Genomic DNA, 6,023 nt, shown 5'->3' on the forward strand with positions numbered 1-6,023 from the left:
GATTTCAAAACGTCCAAATCTTCCCTCAACCCACCGTCGAGACTATAATGTTTTCACCCAAAACCCACTAAATCTACACTAATATTTACGAGCAACAGACCCATTGACGCTAGCAAACCATCGACGATACCTAAAGGTATTCTTTTAATGATTATACGATTTCGATGACTGAAACTTTCCTTAAGATTACACCATACTTCAATTGCCCAAGTCTTCTCTGTTTTAGTAACAATCCAAAGCAAATATTGCTAAACCACTATAAGCTTGCATGTTCTTCCTCTTTTCTACTTCTTTTGCTTCGTTATTCTTCCAATCGTTGCAGCAGTAAAAAGGTATTTTGATCAAGATTTCTAGATTTTGTAATCTCCATTTTAGTCGACTTCTTCTACATGTTCAAAAAGTTGAAAATGAGTAAAGCAAGAGAGAAGCTTTCATATGAATATTCTTTGTCAGCCATTTATTCCAAAATTTTATTTAGATCTATAGAGTACTTCGATTATGATATTTGTCTTATTTCCTTATCATTTTTCTTCAAATGTTATCAAAGAGAAATAGAAAGGTAAAAAATATTTGTCAGTTACCAGTAAAAAATTAAGCTTGAGCTTCTACTTGATTATATTTATTTTCTAATCGAGTCAAATGTAGTTTAAGATTGTATTTTGTGTTGTTCATATGAAATATATTGCTTTCAAGCTATGGATTCATTTATTTATTAGCTTTATCAACTGTCATCATATATTAATGATTACATATTAATTTTTTATTTTAAGAAAAAAGAAAACTAGGATGTTGCTTGAATCTTGTCAGGCTGATTCAAGATTCTATAAATATTGTATGAGAAGGTGTACTAGAAGAAATTCGGGCTTTAATGTCGGTTTTAAACTGACATTAAAGGACTTTAATGTCGGTTAACAATCAACATTAAAGATAGTGTTATTAAAGTCCTTTAATGTCGGTTGCCTTTAATGTCGGTTTTAACCCGACATTAAAGGGCTTCAATAACACAGCCTTCAATGTTGGTTGCAATCGACATTAAAGGTCTTCAGTGAAATTTCCAACCAACATTAAAGCCTGTGTTTTTTTTTTTTTTAATTCTTAACCGACATTGAAGCCCGAATCTGTCCCTTTTTTTTAAATTCCGTTACCGAATCCATTTTTTTTTTGTTAATAAGTTAAAAACGATATTATATGTCTCGTGTTGGGTTAGAAAATGTCCGTCATTGTTTTATATTAAAAAGTATAAAAAATTTGCTTGAGCCCATTAATATTTATCTTCCACCTTTGAATTTATCCACAAACAAGAATCAATATTTCCAATCCATTACATATACGCATAAATATTTGTCTTCCACCTATGAATTTATCCACCAACATTTGCATAACAATACTAGAACCAGACTTTCATAGAATAGAGCTTATACCAAAGTCATCATTTCTTTCATTCACAAATATCAATTAGTACTAATTCCATGAATACTTAACATCGAATACCCCATTAACACAAAAAATATATTATACATAAATCTTCCAATAATAAACAGATCATGTCTTCCACCTATGAATTTATCCACAAACAAGAATCACAATACCAGAACCAGACTTTCATAGAATACTTACACCAAGCCATCATTTCTCTCATTCACAAATATCAATTAGTACTAATTCCATTCACAAAGATAAATTTACATTCATTCTAAGCTAGCATTTACGTTCTATTGAGACAAAAAACAAGAATTACATCCTTACACAAATCGGCCAACAAAACTTGCCCATTGGATTCGAATTACGTCAATCTCTCCTTGCGTATATGTATCTTTTATATTAAACAACAAAAAGGAAAAAGAAAAGATAAATTCAACATAAGTTTACATCCATTTATTAAATTAAAGCTATTACTATATAAAAAATAAATAATTTACGTACGAGGCTAGTAATGGGAGTAGTAGGATTATGCACTATTTCGTATATATACTTTTGCACATAGTACCCGCATCCTACAGTATCTAATTGACGAGAACAACTGCATATAAAGAAGTTGAAAACAATTGTTAAATTGTTATAAAGAAGTCGAATGAATATAAATTGTGAAAAAATGAATGCAAATTTACCTTTACAGGTTTCCATTTTGAAGAAGACCGATGGTGTTAGAGATCGTGCTTGGCTTGCCATGTTTTCAATCCACTAAATAGTTTAAAAACATTAGTTAAACATAAATACTTCAAGTAAGAGTTAAAAGTTCAATTACACTTATAACTCCATGAAAATCCTCTTGAACCTTACTTTGAAGAGAGTCTAAAACATAAACACAATTTTCTTGTAGATTGATTACAATCAATATCCAATGATAACTATAATAAGCAACAATTTTGAAATATTAGTACATGTATAATGCAAATTAAAAATAACTTAAGAACTTGTATCTACTTATCCTGTGTTATATGGAATGAGGACTAATTGGTCTAAATTAGCCAATTCTAGTTTATTGACTAAATTTCTGGATCGGATATCTTGAGGCTTCACGTGTGGCAATATTCTTGCTTGATCAATTATAAAAAACTTCTTCATAATATCACGACCATATTCATCCCAAAGATACCTAAACAAAATAAAAGTTATTATTTATAAACATGAAACAAAGTATACATGAGTGAATCTAGATGAGTAATACTTATGCAATGTATGTCAAAATACACATGTAGCCTATTTCAACCATATTGCAATATTGGATCAGATCATCGCGGCCTAAATAAATAAATTTGTCTCTTCCAAATATATGCTCGTCCAAAGTGATACGGATCATGTCTACATCATTCATGTTATGCATGGCATGTCCGTTCAATAGTTTGATAGTACCATTGGCGTTAGTATATTTTGAGGACTGGCTGAAGCTCTTAATTGGTGAATGATCCTACCATAACCAAAGTTACAAAAATTCGAAGTAGGAAAAATAATAAATAACCAAACTCATATACTGAAAAAGAGACATATTTTTTTCTCATCAATCATAACTACAAGTTCACGAGGCCATTTTACGAAGTTGCCTATTGCTTGCTTTAAGAACTCTATTTTACCCTTCACAGGAATTGGTATAGGCAAATCTTCTCCAATGACAATGTCAATCAGAACTTTAACAGTTAAGCATGACACATCATCACCAAATGTTGTGACTACTGCAACAATATTATCTACAGTTCCTATAGCCAAGTGGCATGGTGTCCCCTTAACAAATTTAAAAGAACTTATGTCATGCATGGTTAAGCACGTACAATATGATTAAAATTTAAAAGTCACAACAAATAAATTACCTCCAAATCTTCTTTAAACATCTTCTCAGTATCTTCTTCAGATGCACTTAGTGCAACATTTCCAACAGATGATTTGGACTGATGAGATTGTCTGTTGTGAGTTCTTTCTCTTGACACTTTACCATGTCGAACATTTTTTTTACTAGAACCTCCTTCAATTTTTTAGCTCATTGAGGACTTTGGTTTTACTAATTTGAAATATTGAGAATGGGAAACAAAATCACCCATTTCTCTAACACGTCCCAATGTTCTTCCGTACCCAATGCTTCGGTGAGAACATCTTCACCTTCATAAACCTCAGCTAATTTATCCTGTAAAACATATTACAATTTTCACACAATATCTATATCATCACAAGTTCCAAACATTATATATATGTCATCTTAAACTTTTCATAATATATACTTACAATCCAATTGGCACATTCTCGAGTAACTTCATCAAAGTATTCATTATTCTTTCCTTTTCTTTCTTCTTTCCATAAAGTCGCCCGATAAGAAGGGTCATTCGATAGGTTCTACATGAACATACATATTTAATTAGCATAAAAATATTAGAATAAAAGATTTAATTTAAGTCGAATAACTCATTAATTCTTGAGTAAGATTCGCATAGCCCTTCCGAGAAATGTGGTGATTATATACACATTTCACACGTTTTTCTTTTTGAAGACGACTGATTTTCTGTACAACAAATCTAGTTGAAGTTACCTATCAAAACAATGATAATGTTTATATGTAATTTATTGTGAATGACTTACCTCCCATTCTTCACTCAATCGTTCATTGACGAACGATGTCCAATGATCTTGCTCTATATGAGAATATTGTTGGGGTGAAAATTGTAAGACTGAGGGTTTATCCTTAAATGGAAGTATGAGCTTTTGAGTCAACATTGTCTTGAAAGTCCGAAACTTCCTAGATGCAGACATTAGTATACAATGTTTGGACTTAGAGTCCACATTGAACGACATCTGCACAATGAAAAAGTAGTTAAACAATAAACTAATAAACTACTATGCACATGAATTAAAAGTTTAGAAAACATACCGTTACACAATCAAAAAGTTTGTCTTTTAAATGGTTTGGAACTTTTTTTCAAGAATCATAAGTTATAGGAATTTGTTGTCGAACACAAACTCTTATATAACTCTGCATCTTCTTCGCTTCAAATCCAACCGGTTGTCCATGTTCATTATAATCGATGGTCAATCGTTGCCCAGATGTCCTTATTTGTGCTAATTCAGACATTGTAGTTGGGCCACATGGTATACTTATTCTGCTATGTTTTTGTGGGATCATATTTCTATAATTCTCACTACTACTTGTTGAAGTTTTCATGTCAATCTGCAAAAAAAAAAAAAAAAAAAAAAAAAAAAAAAAAAAAAAAAAAAAAAAAAAAAAAAAAAAAAAAAAAAAAAACAACAACAACAACAACACACATTACTCACACAAAAAAAAACATATAATCTTAATATTTAAATACATATAACCATAGTAAATGACATACCATGTTTAATACATTATTTATCAACCCATCTGCCCTCACGATCATGTCTAATATATGTGGATGTTGTATCATCAATCTCAGTATATGTATCAACATTGGGCATTCTTTACATACCTCCATAACCACACTCTTGTAGCATATCTCCTATTTCATCTTCATAAAAATCATCCTCAATTGTTCGTTGTGGAGATGTTAAAACAATTAACCAACCTGAATTTGCGGGATCTTTTACATAGAACACTTGTTTTGCTTGGGAGGCTAAAATAAATGGGTCTGATTTATGTCAAATACGATTGAGGTCCACTAGTAAACCCAAACTCGTCTGTTCTGACTCCAGTTCTATTCTCAACCCAATTACATTTGAATAAAATAAATGATAATCCAGGATAGTCAAGCTCCCATATTTCTTGTATTACACCATAAAAGGTCATATCTGACATGACGGGTCTTTTATCCTTAGCAATAGAGACTTGCATTGTGGTAGCCGTTATATTAACTCCACTATTTTGAACCCTCCTAACATCATCGTGATTCTTTGTGTGATAGTAGTAACCATTGACCACATAACCAGAATATTTTTCCATAGTTGGACAAGGTCCATTAGCTATCCATCTCAAAGAAGGCGATATGGAATTTTTTAGAACTTCGAGAGCTAGTGCAACCTACGATATATTTCATAATATTTTAGTAGTTAACATTTAATTATACATCAAATAGTAGGTCTCTAGAGATTACTCGTGTGGACAACCACCGACTGAATGTACGATTATGCTCTTCTTGAAACCACTTTCTACTTTTATTTTTACCATAATTGAGCTTAGACAAAATATCAATATGTTGCTTATTATAAATGACAAAGTTAGTAGATTATTGAATAATCAAGTAACCTAAAACGAGAATAAGATGGAGATCTACATACTCGACGTAAGGAAGCACATCATTTACATTTTGAATGACATAAAGATGAGCTTGATCCAACTCATCCTTACTCGATCTGATAAAAGAAGCAGCTGACAATGCTCTATCAATGTTTGAATTCGCTTTCTTTGTTGATGAGTTTAGCCCAATAGAATTAACACCAGATACGAATTCAGAACAAAACTCTATAGTCTCTTCAACAATATAATTTTTTCCAACACATCCTTCTAGTCGATTTCTATTTCATATATAAGTTTTCAACATTTTCATGTATTGTTCAAAAGGATACAT

At 31.2% G+C, this 6,023-nt stretch overlaps 1 pseudogene; it reads right to left on the bottom strand.

The window, feature by feature from the left end:
• Nucleotides 1-2,218: 2,218 nt before the first annotated feature.
• Nucleotides 2,219-4,645, bottom strand: LOC150038185 (uncharacterized; annotated as a pseudogene).
• Between the last annotated feature and the right edge of the window lie 1,378 nt (nucleotides 4,646-6,023).

The sequence above is a fragment of the Benincasa hispida genome, chromosome 1 (assembly GCF_027475165.1).
Source record: "Benincasa hispida cultivar pf3 chromosome 1, pf3_genome.v1.1, whole genome shotgun sequence".
NCBI lineage: Eukaryota > Viridiplantae > Streptophyta > Magnoliopsida > Cucurbitales > Cucurbitaceae > Benincasa > Benincasa hispida.